At 46.3% G+C, this 22,094-nt stretch overlaps 1 long non-coding RNA gene across 3 annotated transcripts in view; it reads left to right on the forward strand.

Moving 5' to 3' along the window:
- The window catches only part of LOC137532446 (uncharacterized), a 145,955-nt gene that overhangs the window by 105,636 nt on the left and 18,225 nt on the right, over positions 1–22,094 (forward strand). The gene's annotated exons all lie outside the window — the stretch shown is intronic.

Raw genomic sequence — 22,094 nt, forward strand, 5'->3', positions numbered from 1 at the left:
GCTGAGCACAGCCCCTCTCCACAGGAGACGAGAGGTCTGGCCAATGAGGGCAGCAATGCAGGGGTTAATGTGGTGCGTAGGCCCAGGGGTCATCTCTGATTATCATTTGAAGAGGGCAGATAAGGAGAGTGCTGGTCAGCCTGATGAAAAGGATTAGGCTGATCCTTTCAGCACTGCTAAAGTAGCTGTGATCGGCACACGCCTGTCAATTGGCACGAGCCAGACACAACAGCCAATTAAATGGAAGCCAGGCAGGCAGGTGCTGTCAATGCAGCTTATAGAACACTACAGGGCCTCTTTATGATGCAGATACCTGTTTTCTGTGGTAGAGCATCTGCTCAGGCAGAGACAGAGATGGATAGCCTTCATGCATGGGGAGAATGTAGTCATCAGGACTGGATTCATGCGTTCCGCCCTCCCAGGCCAACTGTCATGGACCACACTCCTTTTATTCATTTTACTATTCTTTATTGATTCAGCAGTAAGTAAATAGAACTCTACAGCAAAGAGCACAGAATACAATGAGGCCTTGTTAAACGGTGGAATAAGTAACAAGTGCATAACAGGTAATAATCAAGAATGTTTGGGTTGAGAGATCAATAATGTCAATTTAATAATTATGCGATCGTATATGGTGCTGTGCACTCCTGTGCAAATCGACGTGATGTGCAAGGAAATGGCCTCAGCAGCACGATGAGCTCCAATCGTGAATACATAGAAGTCATTCCGGCACAATCAATTTTATTTTGCTCTTTTTATTTATAATAAAGACATATATGACAACCTCCTTTATCAAGTTCTGTTACATGTCTAACATCTCATTTGAATGCTCACCTTATAAACTCACAAACTATAGAATTTAACCCATCAGACCGCTCTGTGTCGCCCGTGGCGACCAATCAGCTCTAGATCCCACTTTGCGGACCTGATTAGGTACTGAATACAACATTCAGATCTTCTATAGAGGCCTATATGGTCACCTGGCCCTCCCCTGCCTGGGAGACGCACGGGAGAAATGAAACGCCCACCCCACATACCGCACTTCCTGCTGACCAATGCAGCACAAACATCAGGCCACGCCCCCATCAGCGGAGGCGGGCCTGAGGGAGAACTGCTGCATTCAGGGTAAAGGGAGAAGCAACAAGTGACGTCCCTCAGCTGGCAAACTGTCAGGAGCGGGACGTGATAGGAGTCTCTGATCCCCTTGCTCAAATTAGAAAAAAAAATTGGTAATTTTGGCCGGCAGCACAAATTACATGTCCACACCAAGTTAGAACAACTCTGAAGAGGAATAGTATTGAATACGGCCCAGTGTTTCAGCAAGCAGGGTGAGCTGTCTTTCGTCTTTACCATGCGTGCAAATTTGCCCGCGGACATTTTAAATGTATGCGTAAAGATACACCTCTTAGATAAGAGTAATGGAGTACTTGGGAAGTAGGGGTGAAAAAAAAGAATTAACCAATGGGTGTAGCCAACAGAAGGGGGGGGGAGATTGGGTTGATATATGTTTTAAAGGTGAATCAAAGAGTAGAGGCCAATAGGGAATTCTGCTAAAAAAGGCAATAGTAGACCCATTCTATATTGCTAGTAGGTTACTACCTTTCTGCATATAGGTAAAAGTCTACTTTAAAGAGTACATGTGGGGTACTCCCAGCCAGTGTACGGGATCATGCCCTTTGCAAATGTCTTCTGTGCAAATACATGAGCGTAATCCTGAGTGGTGCAGCCGTGCACAGGTGCAGAAGATGCTGATCTGGCGAGGTCAGCATCTGCAACGGAGGGGACACCGGCTGGAAGCGAAGCTGCATTGAGTGACAGGCTGCCAGGGGCTGGAGGAACCCCCTGGTAAGTAGATCTTGTTGTTGTTGGTTTTTTTTGGGGGGGGGGGGGGGCAGGGGTTACCTCATACCCATCCTTTAAATAGGATGGACTAAATAGATGGAATGCCAGGGGTGTTACGATTTTACTATTCTAATTAGTATGTAATTATATAGAGCGCACATCTTCTACTCCACTTTACACAGTGCACGGTCATTCCATTAACTGTTCCTCAGAGGAACTCACAATCTAATCCCTACCATAGTCATTGCTCAATGTCCTACCATAGTCTAAGGCCAGTTTTGTAGGAAACGGTCAACAACATACTATGTGTTCCAGGGGGCTAGCCAGATCAGGTAGAGCATCTCACTGCCACTCCTGTGGCCAGCTATCAGTCAGTTTCATTTTTAGTGACCCTGGGGTCACAATTCTGCAGCTCGCCTCTCTGCTTCTCCTCACAGAGCAGGAGGTGGGGAGAGCCACAGAGGGCGGGATAGAGGAGGGATAGAGGCGGGGAAGAGGCTCCAGGAGGAGGAGAACGGGCGTTTTGCAGTAGTGCTTCTCCTGCTAGGGACTCCCCTTCCCCTAGTTATCTAGCGACAATCCTGCTGTCTGTATTTTCAGGGGCCCGCAGTGGAGAGAAGGGGAGGGGGGCGGAAAGCTGCACACATTGGACACAGGAGCATGTCATTAAGCAAAGAACATGCCTGTGTTTACCATTTGTTTTTACATATAACCTGTATTTCGGTAACAACTTGGTTTATAACTTTGTACATCAGCAAGACCTAAGATGTTTCATAATTTAAAAGCGTTCATTCCTTGTAAGAAAAATAATGCCAGATTTGTGAATATAGCCTTGAAAAAATGGATTCATTTATTTTCAGAAGTGATGGTTGGTTACACCCTATCCAACAATTTATCACATGTCAATTGATTAATGTAGCATACTTGCTGGAATTTCATTGGCTCCTGACCCCATAATTACTGCAAGCCAATCACAGTAATCACATCACAATGGAGGTCTGGATTTAGAGTCACACTCAAAATTAAAGTGGAAACAAACACTACAGGCTGATCCAATTTTGATGTAATGTCCTTAAAACAAGTCAGAATGAGGCTCAGTAGTATGTGTGGCCTCCACGTGCCTGTATGACCTCCCTACAAATGCCTAGGCATACTCCTGATGAGGTGGCGGATGGTCTCCTGAGGGATTTCCTCCCCGACCGGGACTAAAGCATCCACCAACTGCTGAACGGTCTGTGGTGCAACGTGGCGTAGGTGGATGGAGCGATACATGATGTTCCAGATGTGCTCAGTTGGATTCAGGTCTGGGGAACAGGCGGGCTAGTCCATAGCATCAATGCCTTCATCTCACAGGAACTGCTGACACACTCTAGCCACATGAGGTCTAGCATTGTCTTGCATTAGGAGGAACCCAGGGCCAACCGCACCAGCATATGGTCTCAAGGGGTTTGGAGATCTCATCTCGTTACCTAATGGCTGTCAGGCTAACTCTGATGAGCACATGGAGGGCTGTGCGGTCCCCCAAAGAAATGCCACCCCACACCATTACTGAGCCACTGCCAAACCATTCGTGCTGGAAGATGTTGCAGGCAGCAGAATGATCTTCACGGCATCTCCAGACTCTGTCACATGTGTTCAGTGTGAACCTGCTTTCATCTGTGAAGAGCACAGGGTGCCAGTGGCGAATTTGCCAATCTTGGTGTTCTATGGCAAATGCCAAATATCCTGCACGGTGTTGGGCTGTAAGCACATCTCCCACCTGTGGACCTTGGGCCCTCATACCATCCTCATGGAGTCTGTTTTTGACAATTTGAGCAGACACATGCACATTTGTGGCCCGTTGGAGGTCATTTTGCAAGGTTCTGGCAGTGCTCCTCCTGTTCCTCCTTGTACAAAGGCAGAGGTAGCAGCTGCTGGATTGTTGCTCTCCTATTGCCTCCTTCACGTCTCCTGATGTACTGGCCTGTCTCCTGGTAGCGCCTCCATGCTCTGAACATTACGCTGACAGACACATCAAACCTTCTTGCCACAGCTTGCATTGATGGGCCATCCTGGATGAGCTGCACTACCTGAGCCACTTGTGTGGGTTGTAGACTCCGTCTAATGCTACCACTATAGAGTGAGAGCACCTCCAGCATTCAGCAGCCAGAAAGTATAGGAACTGAGAAGTGGTCTGTGGTCATTACCTGCAGAAACACTTCTTTTTTGGGGATGTCTTGCTAATTACCTATAATTTCCACCTGTTGTCTATTCCATTTGCACAACAGCATGTGAAATTGACTGCCAATCAGTGTTGCTACCTAAGTGGACAGTTTGATTTCACATAAGTGTGATTGACCTGAAGTTGCATAGTGTTGTTTTAGTGTTTCTTTCATTTTTGTGTGCAGTGTATATTTCTTTTTCATTCAAGAATTACAATCATTTTTTTCTGATTTGATTGTAACATTTGAAATATCTGACCAATGTGCCACACCTGTGTTCAGTTTCTACCCAATTTTGAAAATAAATGATTAAAAACTCAGAGAAATTGACTGGGTCTTTAAACCAAGAGACTTACAATTTACCCAACACCAATCAATCTTAATAAAGATTGTTCAGAAAAATCTGCCACTCCCAGTGTTCTCCCCAGATTTTTTTTCCAGCTGGTTAGCATTAAAAATTAGCCAGCGTGGGGTGGGACAGACAGGGTTATACAGTGGCCGTTGCTTCCATAGGTGCAAAGCAGTTCCATAGGGGCAAACTGGGCAATTTCCCAGGGCCCCAGAGCCTGGCTAATGGGCCTCCAAGTCTTCCCCCCCCCCCCCCCCCAATTGATAGTGCTCCCTCAGAACCCTTGCAGAGTATCAGTGTGGTCTTCTGACACTTGATTGCTGGTTGTTGTACACACACACACACACACACACACACACACACGCAGCATAAGGAGAGGAGGCGGGGCCAGACAAGAAAGCAATTAATGATAATCGGAGGAATGCACACTCTTGCAGCTCTCCAGTCCGTGTGTCAGCAGCAGAGGGAGAGTGTTTGAGGAGATCATCCAATGTACCAGTGTACAGCGCTACTACATCCTAGAATTAGCTACCTGAATTATATGACTCAGGTTTGCATGGTGGTAATTCAGGCAGCAAACTCTAGGGGGCAGCAGCGCTGTACACTGGTACAGGAGACAATGTTTTTCTTTCCTGATCTGCTGGGACCAAAGAGCTGCATGTGTGTGATCCCACCTCTTAGTTATAATCCACTGCTCTGCTGGCTGGCCCCACCTCCTCAGTATGTGCTGCCCTCAGAGCCAAGACAGCCGGGCGCTCAGCAGAATTAGCCGGGTGAAGCACCCGGCTAATAGGTTTTGGGGGAAACACTGCACTCCCAATCAACTTTTATGGAAAAAAAAATTGGTCAGATTTCTCACACGAATAAGAAAAAAAAGCTATTGAATTTTCCGCACAACCGATTGTTTTTGTTGAATTGTCTTAAAATTGGATCATTTTAGAGTATCGTGTGTCACCACCTTGACAGGCTGTGAACATACTGCCGTCAGCTGTCCTGTGTGAAAGGGGCCTTACGAAGGCAAAATGGTATTGCTTCTACAGTATAAAGATAATTATAATGTCTTGTGACAGGACCACAGAGCATGGTGGTGCTTCTTAATAATAGCAATAATTGTGAGATACATCTAAAGGTGGCCATACACGATTTCATTTTTTAGGCTTTTTTGGACCAGAGAAGTATGATCAATTTTTCTGCTTGATTGAATAACCAGAAAAATCAAACCAACATACCATACACTTATGATCGTTTTTTTTTAAATATCAAACAGCCTGATTTTTCTAACGCATCCAATCAGATTTTATTTTATTTTTTAAATAGAAAAATTTATTGTTTTTTTTTTTTTTTTTTTTAAAGGCCCCTTCCCGCAGCGTAATTTTCCAGACGATTGCCGATATTTTGAGCAATGAGCGATTGTTTACGCAATCTCGTAACTTGGGTACTGGTGCAAATCACGCGAACGTCATTTCGCATCAAGCGGGGATAAACGACTGTCACTGATGACTCCGCGCAAAGTACAGCGATGGCTTGACTTCCCGCACATGCCTGTCGTGTGACATCATGTGACGATGCACATACCCACCGGCCGGAAGATGGATGAGGGCGAGCTTGTTGTCAGGGTGACGTTGCTGGATCCATCTTCCTCTGTCAATGTTGAGTATTCAACTTTAGTGGGAAAAAAAGTATTCTCTTCGATTTCATTTACAATCAACCATTTTCATCAGAAAAACTGAAAAATCAATCGATTTGATTCTATCTTGTATGGCCACCTTGATTGTTTCATGTGAGGTATTAGAAAAGATTGGATACGACATGACTTCAATGAGAGGCTTTCTCCAGTTGCAGCCATGTGTGATGATGCCAGCACCGCCCATGTGATCAGCGTTTCCTGCCTGTAATCCTGTAATGAATAGCAGAGCAGATCACACACCTGGGGGCAGCAGTGAACGGTGGAAGCCTCGGCTCAGATATGACCCTGCGTTTGATCACTAAGACAGGGATTTCACAAAAGGGGGCGACGGGCCTTTGAAGGTATCGGGGCCGGTTGGAGCCAGCACCGTCTACAGAGGGCCCCCTGGGCTCATTGAGATTGATACCATCCAGAAGCAGGAAATATGCTTTTTATCTGGACAGGGAAGGGGCAGCGCCAGGGCAGAGAGTAGGGCAAATAGGCAACAGATTGCACTTTCCACACTCTGGATTTCAGAAATAGAGTGTCACCTGGTGCGGGAGTGCCAAGGCCTCACGCCTGTCTGTGAACAAGCCCCTGGTCCTTGCCTGGAGGTGACAATGCTCTGCTCAGGGAAACATTTGTTCTGTAGGTGCTGAACACAAGGACAGAAGAAAAAGCTTCAAAGCAAGCTGATAATAGCACACTAACTCCAACCAATCAGATACACGTTATCTCAGTAATCTGGGGGTGTCACCCTGCTTCTAGCAAGGCCCCCATTTAGCATTAATTGTCCCCTAGGTGTAAACCAGGTAATGTGGGAGGTGCTTGTCTCCTAGGTGTAAACCAGGTAATTGCGGAGCTGCCCCACATCTCGGCGTCAAGTCTGGAGCCACCAAATGTGGACCTCAAATCATAGCCTCCTGTTTGCATGTCTTTCCGGGAATAGGGAAAGCTGATTAATTGATGTGCAGACATACTGAGGTGTTTTCTGATGCATCTCAGTAGATTGAATAGACATGCTTTCTTCTGTGTGTCATTGGTGCCGATGTGCACTGCTATAAAATGCAATTGAATCCATCCTGCTGCAAGTTGCTTTATTTTCTTCCACAGTCATTGGCATAAGTACATATGATGGAGCACCATTGCAAAATATGAATGGGGTCCACAGATCAAGGCACAATTAAGCAAAAACACCCTTCATCTTCCCACACGGCTGTTTATAGGCACGTAAAAGGCACAGGAGCTTCTACTGTCTTCCTCTCTGGTCACCTCTTCTCACTGCCACTTACAAGCTTTCTCTCAATCATCTCCCCTCCTCTGGAACTCCCTCCCTTAACACATCCACCACTTACCCACACTTTCTCCTTTTAGGCCCAACCTGAAAACTCACCTCTTTAGGCAAGCATACTCTCTCACATAGGACACTTTAACCACTGACCACCATTTTATCATCTTATACAGCTTCCTTTCACCTATTGTCCTGTCCCTTAAAGGAAACCTAAAAAGTTCCTAGTGTAACTTACCTAGGGCTTCTTCTAGCCCCCTATAGTCCTTCTGGTCCCTCGCTGATATTCTGTGCCGATCCATTCAGCAGCCTTCCCCTCCCAAAGCTGCATGCGCAGCCCCAGGCCACACGCAGTTTGCAAAAATTGCAACTGTGCATGTGCCAAATTCAATGTGGTTCAGGAAGCGCACAGCTGGGGCTGCGCATGCGCAGTAGCCTGTGACTGGCTTAGTCCGGCAGCTTTCAGAGGGGCACAGCTGCTGAATGGATCAGAGTGGGATGTTAGAGCAGGACAGTGAGACCTGAAAGACTACAGGGGGCTGGAAGAAGACCCAAGTAAGTTAAACTGGGCACCTTAGTTTCACTTTAGGTACCCTTTAACCCTTAATGGTAGCCATACATCTAGCGAATCCGATTCAGTCGACAAAGCGATCGACTTTATTGGGCAATTTACTGGTTGATTGAAAGTTTATGGACTAGTGGCCCACTTACTACAAGTGATATCTTATGCCATTCACCTTCACTAATCCATCTGATTGATGTTGTGCTTCCGTGCTCTGAATGCAAAAATGGATTCCGAGTGAATGGAATGACATGTGAACAGTGGCCAATTCCTGTACGATCGTCCGATATCTTGCATCCTGCTCCATTCACTAAGTTGGTTGATTCGACCTGATATTAGCCACTTTTCATCGATTGTACCGGAGCGCACTTGATTCTCTCTCGATTCGATAAAATGTATGAATCGAATGGTTGATCGTACAGTCAAATCGCTAGATGTATTGCCACCTTTATGCTGGGTACACACCATACAATTTTCCTTTTCGATTTTCCGTTAGATCAATTTTCTAATCGGTTTCCGATCGATTTCCGAATCGATTTCCATTCACTTCTATGAGAAATCGACCAGAAAAACGATCGAAAATAGGATCGAACATGACGGACATTATCTATTGAACCATCTATCTAACAGAAAATTGTATGGTGTGTACCTAGCATTAGACTCTATAAGCTCAACACACACAATACAATCTTGGTTGTACAGATTTATCAAATCTATGTAGTATAAGGGCCAACAGATTGAAAATACCTTGAATGATTGATTGGATAAGCTCTTATACTACATGAAAGTGGTAAGATTGAACAACCAAGATTGTATGATGTGTGTTGAGCTTAAAGGGGCCCATACACCTAACGATTTTCGCGATGATATACAGCAGATTCGATCACTGTGATCGAATCTGCTGTGAAATCATTGAGCAAACGCTTACAGAACAATCAATTTCCGTCCGAAATCAATCGTTCCTGTCGATTCCCGTCGAGCCGTCCGTGCGGAAGATTTCGCTCGATCGCCGGCGGGTCGGGAGTGCGTCGATAGCGGCGCTTGAATGCCTGATGACTGACGCTCCTGTCGATTCCCGTCGAGCCGTCCGTGCGGAAGATTTCGCTCGATCGCCGGCGGGTCGGGAGTGCGTCGATAGCGGCGCTTGAATGCCTGATGACCGACGCTAGCGGCAATACACTACCTACTCCGCTGGCACGAGTCCCCTGGTCTCCGCTGTCTTCTTCTCCGCTGGGCGCCCTCTACTGTTTAAACTTCCCCCGGCAGGAAGTTCAGTGAAGCTGGAGCCGAGCGTGGAGAAGTGACAGCGGAGACCAGGGGACACGCGCCGGCCAGATCAGGTAATGTAAGAAGGGGGGGCGGCGGCAGCTTCACAGATGGTGAATCGATTTCATGCTGAAATCGGTTCACCATCTGTTTGCAGTAAAGGCAGCCATACGATCACTCTCTGATCAGATTCAATCAGGGAGGGATCTATCTGTTGGTCAATCTGATGGCAAATCGACCAGTGTATGGCCACCTTAAGGCTGATTGGCCAGGGTTCTCTTTCACCTTTGTCCCCCTGTAAATAGCTGTAGTTGATTTGTTAACTGCATCAGCTGTGCTCCACCACTGTTTTTGTATTGTTTATTGTTGTGCTGTTTATATTGTATTGTTCTACCTTGTATTCTGCTGTACAGCGCTATATAAATCAAAAATAACAATAAAGAGCATGCAGCACGTGAACACAGAGTTGTTACCCTTCCCCTCCCAGGCTCTGCATCAGTGTACTCACTGATATCCCCAATCCCCACACTGCATAAATCCCTCATCCCCATCACTGGGCTCTACCGCTTGATTTAAATACAGGTGCCCGGCGGTCACAGCCAATTCTTAAACCTGAAGTGAGACAAATATGGAAGCAGCCATTGTTGACTTCCTTTTAAAAATGCTGATTGCCTGCCTGTTGTTCAGAGCTTCTGCTTTTAGAGTGGACCTACACTTTTTGCTGAGTGTTTGACACTGAGGTGAGGGGGTTAACTATCTTTTTATGGAAAAAAAAATGAATAAATAGTTAGTTTCCTGTTGCTGTTGCCATAGGTGTAGATTTCCCTGCAGTCACACTGTTAGCCTGTCACTCTCTTCTCTTTAGGCATTAGGAGAGGAGGAAAGTGTTAGGCACTGGGAGGGGGTTAGAGTTAGGCAGTAGGAGGGGGGTAGTGTTAGGCATTAGGAGGGAAGGTTAGTGTTAGGCATTAGAAGGGGGTTAGTGTTAGTCAGTAGGATTGTGAGTGGGAAGGGAGGGTACAGTTAGGCAATAGAAGGGTGGTTAGCATTAGGAGGAGGGGTTCAGTGTTAAGCAATAGGAGGAGGGGGGTTAGTGTTAGGCATTAGAATGGTGGTTAGTGTTAGGCATTTGTAGAGGGTTAGTGTTAGGCATTAGTAGGGGGTTAGTGTTAGGCATTAGGAGGGAAGTTAGTGTTAGGCATTAGGAGGGGGGTTAGTGTTAGGCATTAGTAGGGGGTTAGTGTTAGGCATTAGGAGGGGGTTAGTGTTAGGCATTAGGAGGGAAGTTAGTGTTAGGCATTAGGAGGGGGTTAGTGTTAGGCATTAGGAGGGGGTTAGTGTTAGGCATTAGGAGGGAAGTTAGTGTTAGGCATTAGGAGGGGGTTAGTGTTAGGCATTAGGAGGGGGTTAGTGTTAGGCCTTAGTAGGGGGTTAGTGTTGGGCCTTAGTAGGGGGTTAGTGTTGGGCCTTAGTAGGGGGTTAGTGTTAGGCATTAGTAGGGGGTTAGTGTTAGGCCTTAGTAGGGGGTTAGTGTTGGGCATTAGGAGGGGGTTAGTGTTAGGCCTTAGTAGGGGGTTAGTGTTGGGCCTTAGTAGGGGGTTAGTGTTGGGCCTTAGTAGGGGGTTAGTGTTAGGCATTAGTAGGGGGTTAGTGTTAGGCATTAGGAGGAGGAGGGTTAGTATTAGGCATTACGAGGAGGGGGGGGGGGGGTTAGTGCTAAGCATTAGGAGGAGGAGGTTAGTGTTAATTAACAACTTAACGACCGCCTAACGCCGATAGGCAGCGGCAGGTTGCAAGTAGAATTACATGGAAACATTCCATGTCAGTTCACGGAGGGTGTCTCCCTAAACAGCCTGCGAGCCTCCGATCGTGGCTCGCAGGCTAAATGTAAACACGCGGGGAAGAAATCCCCGGTGTTTACATCGCTATGCGCAACAGCGCCGTAAAGGAGATCGGCGATCCCCGGCCTCTGATTGGCCTGGGATCGCAGGCATCTGATAGGCTGAAGCCTATCAGAGGCGGTGCAGGACGGATCGCCGGCCTGTGCCACCCATGGGAAGGGGGGGAGGGAGGGAAAGAGAGGGAGGCTGAAAAACGCTGTGGAAGGGGGCTTTGAGGAGCCCCCCCGCTCGGCTACACAGAGCGGAGGCGATCAGACCCCCCCAGTAGGACATCCCCCTAGTGGGGAAAAAAGGGGGGAAGTCTGGTCGCCGTGGCTGCAATGTGATCTGTGCTGTGGGCTGGAGAGCCCACCCAGCACAGATCAAGCAGAATTAGGAGGGAGGTCAGTGTTAGGCATTAGGAGGGGGGTTAGTCTGAGAATAGGGGACCGAGTAGATCTATAGTAAAATATCAGTATTAGTATATTACTGATCTTTTAACTATTGGCATCCAGTGGTGCTGAATTCATACAACGCCTTCACAATACGTACTCCTCACGTTGGCCAAATTAGACCATAGGGCTGCCACTTATTTAATGACCTATTGCGTGACTACAGTCATGTACGCACACAATGAGAGCTTCTTTTTGTAATGAGGTCAAACCAGTTCCTTAATGGTCTCCAACCAATGAGAACATTAATAAATCTTGCCTAGGATGGTAGTAAGTTATGAATGCTTTAAACACAGACTGCACTTTATATCCCGTATTATTGTAAAACTGGCAGAAACTGAGCCTTTCAGCTGCAAAGGGTTAAAATCTCCCAGTAGGAACTCTTGCATGGTAGTGACCGTCTGCTGACGCATTTCACGTTCAGCATAATCAGGTTATGCGTTTAATTCAATATTGGCACTGACAGACCGATTAGTTGCTGCCACGCGTTTTGTCATCTGCAGCTGATCACTGAGGTCTCCTTGTGCTCGTGGTGGGGAAGATCTCAGTGAGGAATAGAGAGGAAGGGTGTGTGTTCTAATGTGTATGGCACAGATTGTGTATCCCTGGAATATGCTTTCTGCAGACACTGGCTGTTCTTGTCTTTATCAATGACACAATTGTGCTGTCTTTCTGCCCGCACACATGTATAGACTTGTGTCCTCACTGCTGCATTGTGCTACGTTGTGGCGGGATACAAAAGATTTCTATCATTGGCAGATCCTGACTTGGGGTTATGCTCACACATCGCTGGGCAGATTTGTGAGATGTGTGGTCGCATCCTCGACTGTGCAATGTTCTGTGCAGAAGGATTGTTCCCTAATGACCAGCCTTCTGTACTGTTTTCATAAAATATGAGCAAAGGTGCCAGATAATTGCAGATCGATGGTTCCAGGCAGTGGCATAGCTAATGCAAACCAAAGAAGTAGTGGAGAACACTTCACTCTATGCCTGATACACTTACTCATTTTGCTTTTTTCTCTCTGAGCATAATCAGTGGCATAACTAAGGACCTTTTGGCCCCAGTGCAAGTTTTACATTGGCCCCCCCTAAGCATTCTATATAATCCATATGGTGCAACCATACCTCTGAGGACATCCACAGTATAGCCTGGTATACACCATGCAATTTCCCGTCAGATAAATGGATTGAATAGATAATTTTGGGCAGGTCCGATCTGATTTCCGATCAATCTGATCTGATTTTCTGATCAATTTGCATAGAAGTGATCACAAAAACGATAGATCATTTCCGACAGATCCGATCAGATTTCCGAACGACCCATCTATCTGATGGGAAATTGCATGGTGTGTACCAGGCATAGGAGAGGAGATGTAAGCAGAGGGAGGGGAACAGTTTATAATGATTACCACTATTCAACGCATATATAGGAGATCATTACCAGCATAGCACCATTGAAGAGCCAATACTGTGGTTGAGAGAGTGCCCCTCTGGTTCAAGGGCCCCGATGCGGTCAAAACCACGGCAGCCACTGTTATTCGGTATGAATGGATGATACATTTTAGTAACAGAGATGGGTTTTTCTGGACTCCCCCAGCAGCTTTAACACTTTCCTCTCTAGAGTGACAGTACTGTCTGCATGAAGTTTGTATGTTCTCCCTGTGTCTGTGTGGGTTTTCTCTGGCCACTCTGGTTTACTCCCACTTCCCAAAGACATAAAGATAAGTTAATTTGCTTCCCTCCAAATTGGCCCTAGATTATGATGGACATAGAACTATGCAGGGATTAGATTGTGAGCCCCTCTGAGGGACAGTTAGTGGCATAACCAACTTATTCTGTAAAGTGCTGCGGAGGATGTCCGTGCTGTATACATAATAATAATAATAATAAACATCAGAATGTTCAGCACTGAAAGTTTGACAAATGGGAGCACAAAGATTCAGAGGCGTCACTAGGGTTGGTGTCACCCAGTGTGGAATCTCATGATGTCACCCCTCTATTATCCCATGAACCTCCTCTCCAGGCTAAACAAAACCAATAATGCTTTTTTGGAGTAATGTTACTTGTTAGTGTCATTTGTTGAAAATGGGTTTGAAAGGGGTTATACTGGACCCATTTGCTATAGGGGAGAGGAGTTGGGGTTAGGGATTGTTATACTGGTCACACTTTGCTATGGGTGGGTTCTGGCCATGCTTGCTGTGGGGAAAGAGGGAGGAGTATGGCACTGGACACACTTGATATTGTTGCTCAGAAGGGTTTATACACTTGCTGTGGGAGGAGGGCTTAATGATTGTTATGGTGGCCACATGCTGGGGGTAGTGGAGTCTGCGAATGTTTGCTGTGGGGGGTGAGGAAGGAGTACCATGCTGGACACACTTGCTATTGGGGAGGGGAGGAAAGGTGTGCATGGGACACCTTTGCTAAGGTTTGAATAGGGGGATATTAGAGTAATCTTCGCTTCGCCCTGGTAGCCTCTGTACTCCATTATCAGCTCATCATGTAGCTGCCAGAAGGGAGAAGAGCAGGACATCAGGTACTAGCCTGGTCTGTATTTACATAGCCTTGTACCATCCTCTTTTAGCCTGGAGCTTGGTGTCACCCCCTCAGCTGGTGACACATGATGTGGTCCGCAGCTACTGCACCCCCCTAATGACTGCAAAGATTACATCACTTCGTTTTTTTCTCATTGTTACAGAAGGCGTTATACTTGGGTTGTGTATATATACTATTAAGACTGTACAAAGTCATTAACCTGTTCTTTGTGCACAGAGGTCCTCTCACACCTGTGGTGCATCCCAGGTTGGTAACTTGACTTCTGCTCTTGAAAGCCAGGGCTGTCCCAACTCCAGTCCTCTGAGAGCCAAATCCATGCCAGTGTTTAGGCTGGACTGACAAATGGAGCCAGCCTTTCTACTTGATGAACTGCACCTTTCTAAGTTTAGTCCCATCAATTTATTTGAACTGTTACAAAAATCTGTGAGGACCTCACCCCGTGAGGAATGGAGTTGGACAGGTCTGTTGTAGGCTGTAGGGCTACAGGCCTGTTGTAGGTCACATGTTATGCCCATGTTTACCAGTAGGCTGCCAGTGCTATAGTTGTTTTGTCAGGGCTGTGGAGTCGGAGTCGAGGAGTCGGAGCAATTTTGGGTACCTGGAGTTGGAGTCGGGGTCGGTTGTTTCATAAACTGAGGAGTCTGTGTCGGATGATTTTTGTACCAAATGCACAGCCCTGGTAAGGAGTTGGAGTCGAGGAGTCGGAGCTATTTTGGGTACCTGGAGTTGGAGATGGAGTCGGAGTCAGTGGTTTCATAAACGGAGGAGTCGGAGTTGGAGACGAATGATTTTTGGACCGACTCCACAGCCCTGTGTATTGTACATACACTACTTGACTGTTTCAAGACCAGGCCTGGATTTACCATAAGGCACTGTAGACACGTGCCTATAGGTGCCTGATAATAGACAGGCAGCTCACTCCCCTCCCAGAGCACCTCCTTCCTTCCCTGTGCAGAGTCCTAATGAGTGTAAAATGAGAGGTTACTCACCCTGCTCTCGGCATTCCACTGATGAGATCTCCCTTCAATCAGCGGCACCTTTACTTTCTTAATACTGAGGTTCTTCTAGCTACCTAATACTTGAGGGCACCTCTAACGACTTAATATTGACAGTACTTCTGGCTAGCAGCTAGCTAATACTAAGGGGCACCTGTATCTTCCTATGCCGGGCAAGGAAAGTAAGGGAGAAGTCACAGCTGGGACAGCCAGCACACTTGCGGGGGGTTTGTAGGTTCATGGAGGGTGAAGTCTAAGGTGCCAGGACATCTTTGCCTATAGGTTCCTGTGAGGTAAATCCAGGCCTGTTCAAGACGAGACAGATAACATTTATATTGTGCTTTTCTCCTGGCGGATTCAAAGCACTTGAGCTGCCACCACTAGAGTGCCCTCAATAGGCAGTAGCAGTGTGTGTCTTGCTGCAAATCGCATTGTACGACCACATTTGTGCAGTTGTAGTCCTACAATCTATTTTATAATTCCATCAGATCCCTTTTGGTCAGTTTTTGATTGGTAGCGGCAGAACTTGCTTCCTAAATCTTTTCAAGTTTAGTGTAATCAAGCAAGATAATCGCCCTCTTTGCAGACAGCCATAGTGAAGGGGTTGGGCTGTAATTTGGACTGGTGTTGATTTCCTGTATTGGTGTAATGTTCTGCTGCTCAGATCTTTAGGCTGTCAGCTCTTCAGCCTCCATCAGACAAAGCCTAATACAATGCTGCATGGTGGGAGGGAACCAGCAATCGCCAGCCGGCTCTCTATAGCATCAAACAGGCCGCCACCAAAGCTGGGAGAGCAGCAGGGCCTAATCAAGAGCCTCACACCTCTCCCTGGCAGGTGATAAACAGGAATTCTACCATTCAGACACAACTGCTAATTAACTGGCATCATGGCCAGGAGTCTGCACAGGAGCTTCTGCAATGCTGCAAGTCTACCAAGGACTAGATCACCTCACTGCTACCGTACTCTGCTGGATAGTTACCCTATAAGATAAAAGTTAAATTTCACCTTAGATTACAGTTGAAGGATCTGTGCTGTGTTAAGGCCTGTACCCACTCCACAATTTTTACGGCATTTTTTTTTTCCACAAAGCCTTGTTGACCTATGTTGCACGACACAGCGTGTCACAGTGATCCGATCGCAAAGGATCGTTCCGATCGCCATAGACTTGTGGGCAAAAGTGCCGCAATTGAGTCGCACCTGTCGTGTGCCATCTGTGTACCCGCTGCGGAAGATGGATCAGGGAATGAGCGTTTGTGAATCGCGCGTCACCGGACTGTTCCCAGTCCATCTTTTGCAGTCCTCACGTGGGTACCTAGCTTCAGGAGCTTGCAGTTAAACTTGGCCAAGACAGAGCGAGTAAGGCATGGTTTGGTATTAGGCTACATTTCCACTAGTGCGTTGCGATTCTGTTGTGGAAAACGTGTAAACGAATTCGCATGCAGATGCGAATTCCTACGCGTTTGTATGCAAATTTTAATGCATTTTTGTAAGTATACGATTTTAACCATGTCTGTGTGCTTTTACATTAATTTTACATGAAAACGTACGTGAAGTCGCATGGTAAATTCTCATAACGAAAACGCATGTGATTTCCTATTAAATACATTACAGGCGAATCGCACGCGGTGTGTGCGGCAAGCAAATTCTGATGGCTCTGCTGTGCAGATTTTTTCTGCACAGTCCACCGCACAGATTTCCTGTAAAATAGAAACAGGCCCATTAAAGGGATACTGTAGGGGGGTCAGGGGAAAATGAGTTGAACTTACCCGGGGCTTCTAACGGTCCCCCGCAGACATCCTGTGTTGGCGCAGCCACTCACCGATGCTCCGGCCCCGCCTCCGGTTCACTTCTGGAATTTCAGACTTTAAAGTCTGACACTCCCTATGCATAATCTCTACATCCAAAAAATTTAACCTATGGGCATCATGATCCATCTTAAATTTAAGAGTCGAATGCTTCTGATTGAGGTCAGAAAAGAACAGGCGCCTGCGTAGGGAGTGTGAGGTAGTAACAAACTTATATAGAAAGGAGACCGACAAAAACTCCTATTTATCAGCAGATAGTTGTCATCCCCCCCCCCCCTTGTTCAAGGGCTCCCTAAGAGTCAATTTATTAGAGCTAGGAGGATTACATCTACAGATGAATTATATTTGGAACAGGCTCAGCTCCTCACTCAAGACTTTGTTGCTAGAGGCTACAATCAAAAGAGATGTGAGGAGATTTCAGCAGAGGTGTTGGAAATGGATAAAAAGGCACTAAGGAAGTATAGAATGGATACTGTGGCTGAGTCTAATGATGTGAATTTTATTACAACTTTTTGCAGTGAATCTAGGATACTTCAAGATATGGTTCTTAAATTCTGGCCTATTGTGGAGAGTGATCCCCAGCTTGTCCATGTGTGCAGGACCCCGCCGAGGTTTGTTTACAGACGGGGTAAGTCTTTGATGGACCACCTGGTGCGGGCAGATGTTGGCCGCACAAGGGGTAAAACAGATGTTTTTAGGTCCGAGAAAAGTAGGGACATTTCCATGTCTTAAGTGCCAACACTGTAATAGTATTATTAAGGGCCCGGAGGTACGCCATCCCAGTTCAGGGGTTTCCATTCCCCTTAAACATTATGCCACATGTGAAACCAAGGGGGTTATTTATCTCATTAAATGTCCATGTGGCCTGGCCTATGTAGGCCAGACCACGCGTGATATAAAAACAAGGCTCAATGAGCATAAAAGTACCATACAGAACCCAACAAAAGAGAAGGAAGGCGATAAACAGACTAAAAGGGATTCCCCTCTGGCACGTCACTATATTGAATTACGGCATAGAGTGACACAGATGAGGTGGCAGGTGCTGGAGGTGGTACAGTGTCAGGAAGGAAGGGATCAGAGGAATACCCTTCTGCGACGTGAGGCCTGCTGGATGGACATGCTGGGGACACAGTCTCCTGGAGGACTAAATGAAGATTTTAGTCTCAGATGCTTTCTGTGATCCATGTCCCTGCTCTTTCCCCATGTAAGGGGTATGTAACTTTAAGAACTGTGCCCGCCCCCTAGGAGGGGGGCGTGTTATTAGATTGCTATATATGTGTGAAAGAAAGATGTGAACTTCAGCATTTGATAAAGGGCCTAGTAGTTCCCCCCCCCATCCTTCCCCAATATAGCTTCCCTGGTACCTAGTAGTTTTACCCCTCCCTCCCCAATATAGCTTCCCTGGTGCCTACGGTAGTAGTCCCCCCCTCCACCCCCATAAAGCTTTCCTGGTGCTGTTAGTGGCCCTTCCCTCTCCATTATAGCTTTCCTGGTGCCTAGTAGTCCCCCCCTCCACCCCCATATAGCTTCCCTAGTGCTGTTAGTGGCCCCTCCCTCTCCAATATAGCTTCCCTTGTGCCTAGTAGTTGCCCCCCCCCCCCATTTAGCTTCCCTAGTGCTGTTATTGGCCCTTTCCTCTAGCTTCCCTGACGCCATGGTGTGGATTATAAGAGTGCAGAGCACTGGCAGAGTTCTGTAATGGGCTGCTTAACCTGCTGTTAGATCCACATGCTGTCATTGCATGGAAAGTCTGTCTCATGTATTGGTGAATGTTAGAGATGGTCAATGAGCAGTGTTGATATTCCAATTCTGCATAGCTGATTTAAAACACCTGAATAATCCTGAATGCCGGTGTTCAGCACTGAACAAGTGGACAGAGTCAGGAGAAGTTCACTAACATGCGAGTCACACCACGTCACATGTGACTTCGATGCCTCCTTTTTAATGACATGAAATGCGGTGTGGCATGCATGTGTGTGAACTCCTGACCTTGTCCGCTTGTTCAGTGCTGAACAGCGGCGGGCAGGAGTATTCGGGTCTTTGGAATTGGCTATAACACTATCAACGAGATGCTTAAAATTCAAAATTCCAGCTTTTATGAAAATGTAACGCAAATTGTGTGTAGCTTTGAACTGGCCAGGAAAATAGATGAGATGCTAATACTTTTGAGCTAATGAAATGTTATGTGAATTTTATGCATTTATACAGCTTGGAATTGGACTTAGCAAAATTATTGGACACATTTCGTTGGCTCAGTTCCAAGCTGCATAAGTTTGCATGCAAGCTGGACTTAGTTGCATCTCATTGACTAGTGGATATAAGCAAGTCCGTGTCACCCAACAAGTTCTTTTATCTCTCGGGATTCTGATTGAGTTTCCTCTGCTGTGTTCACAGCTCAAAGCTCATTTTCACCTATACCTGTGCCATATATTATGGGGGCACGCCACCACAGCTATTTAGATAACAGCAGGGTAGGGTGCACACAAAGATTTTTGTGACCCATAACTGTAAGATTTGAGGGATCCCTTTCTATAGTTACATATACAAAGTGAATCTTCTGCAACAGATCATGGGCTTGATTTACAAAACGGTGCTAACTTTAGCACTGGCCCTTAGCACGTCTAAACTCAGTTGAAATGTGAGAAGTAGTGATCGTGCGCAAAGTACCGCACGCAAAGTTTTGCGCGCGCACTGCACAGAGCGCAGGGCGCTCCGCGCAAAGTGCCCACTAAAGCCTATGGGACTTAGCGCGCGCATAGGAGTTTGCGTGCGGTACTTAGCGCACGATCTGATTGAGAAAACTGGTGCTAACCTACTTAGCACCCTGGTTAGCGCGCCTTAAGACTTTAGACGTGCTAAGTAGGTTAGCACCTCTTAGTAAATCAAGCCCCATATAGTCATGACACTATAGCCTTGTACACTTGCCAGATTATACTTGATTGAGGCAGCCTATAATGACCGCCTCTGCCAAGAATCTAGCATGTGTACAGCGATCCCCAATCCCACTTATCATGCTGGCAGAACTTGGCTATGTGCTGGCTGAGGGCATTCTTCTATTCACTTGCCCCGCCCCTCTGTTACATCCCTTGTGCGCCGTTCAAGTGGTACCGCCCACCCAATCCCACATAGCAAGGGAACCTGGAGGCTAGCGACACATCTGTACAGCCTCAATTTTGCATTGTGGCTCGAGGGATCAATTTCCAATCCTTGCTGGTCAATAGTCTTTGTAAGTGTGTACGAGGTTTAAAGTGGACCTGAACTCAGAATTTCCTCTCTGCTCTGAAAGATAAGCAACAGCATAATAACTTTTACAGAAAAACAGTAAACAATCTGCAGTGTGTCTATTTCCTGCTTTCATGGAAGCAGACATAGGGTTAACATCCTGTGTTTACAAATTAGCTGCTTTGCCCAGACAACCAGCTGACACAGCTGAGAGATCAAATTATAGTTGTGATTAGTCACATATGAGGGGGAATGAGACAGGCTAAACTCTCTAAATACATACAGGGTGCATTTCTCTGTTTTCCTTCTGGTCCACTTTAAAGAGTATTTGAGCCGAAGCTCGGGTACACAGCTTCAGATACTTACCTAAAGAGAGGAAAGCCTCAGGATCCGATTGAGGCTTCCCTTCCTGCTTTGTTGCTTCCCGTCGCTGAGCACGGCCCCCCAGAAGATTAGCGACTAATGCCTTTGAGTACCTAAATCAGCCCATACGCTATTCAATATTTTGCAAAATTCAACATTTAAACATCTAATTGGGTCGAAATCATGATTCCCCACCTTACCGCGATCGTCCCGCAGTTGACCTGAGGGCAACATCCCATGATTGGGATTGGCAGGTTTTTTTTTTGTGATTGACCCATGATACCAATTGTAATGTCCATCACAGGACAATGGATGCCACATGGGTATCTTTAGGACCATGGTACACTGATAATACCAATATTGCCACTGTTGGTATTGTATGTTTTATATGATATTCTGCATAGTGAGCTGCACACACAGTAGTAGCAGAATTTCTGGAGCTGGGGTGGGGGCTGGGGGGATGCATGATGCTGACTTCACTTTGAGTTGGAAAATGAGGGTAATGTCTAACATTGTACACTGGGAACAGTCAGGTTCTGTTCTGGGCCCCGGAACACAGGGATTGGGGGCTGTGGAAAAGGGGCTTTCAGCAGTATGGATATAAAGGAGATTTTGTGTCATTATTTATATCCAGCAGAAAACAAGAGATCTTCAGTGCAGGCGTCATCCATTACTTTTGATGGAGACCTCATGATGCACTGTGGGGGGGAGATGGGGGGTTTACTCTCATTCCACAGTGAGTGCCTGCAGGCCAGTGCTGAAAGACCATAAAAAGGAGTACAAATCCTATATTGTACCACATGTGTTCTCTGCCCTAAAGTCATTACTGTCTAGTCACAGGACTGTGCAAAAAGCTTCATTAAAATCCAATTAAATTACAGAATGCCAAACAACTCCTGACTGACTGGAGATGATGCTGGGGGCTGTGGACTGGCATAAAGGGGGGTCTCTGGAGAGGCATGTATACGGGACACAGGAAGGTTTGGTGAGAAGGAGATAAAGGGTGGTCTAGGATAAAGAGCTAATATTCTTATTGATTTATATATTCTATATATGACAATAGAATATGAACAATACCATAGTTAAAAATACAAGAAAATGGTGGAATACAGCTGATACAGTGAACAAATCAACTAAAGGTGACCATAGATCTAGACACAGAACATTTATATCGCGCTTTTCTCCTAACGAACCCAAAGCGCCAGAGCTGCAGCCACTAGGACGCACTCTATAGACAGTAGCAGTGTTAGGGAATCTTGCCCAGGGTCTACTAATGAATAGGTTCTCGCTTACTGAACAGAAAGAGCCGAGATTTGAACCCTAGTCTCCTGTGTCAGAGGCAGAGTCATTACCCATTACACTATCCAGCCACCAGTATACTATCCAGCCCCTAGCGATTTGGCTGTACGATCGACCATTCGATTCAATCATTTTATCGAATCAAGAGCGAATCGCGTGTATTCCAGTATGCCAAATCGATGAAAAGTGGCTGATACCATGTTGAATCGACCAGTGAAGAAAAGGTGAAGGAAACTGTATGAGATGGTAAAATAGTGGTCTGTGGCCAAAGTGTCCTACGTGAGAGAATATGGTTGACTGAAGAGGTGAGTTTTTAGGTTGTGTGGGTGAGTGGCTGATGTGTTGAGGGA

The sequence above is a fragment of the Hyperolius riggenbachi genome, chromosome 9, assembly GCF_040937935.1.
Source record: "Hyperolius riggenbachi isolate aHypRig1 chromosome 9, aHypRig1.pri, whole genome shotgun sequence".
Lineage (NCBI taxonomy): Eukaryota > Metazoa > Chordata > Amphibia > Anura > Hyperoliidae > Hyperolius > Hyperolius riggenbachi.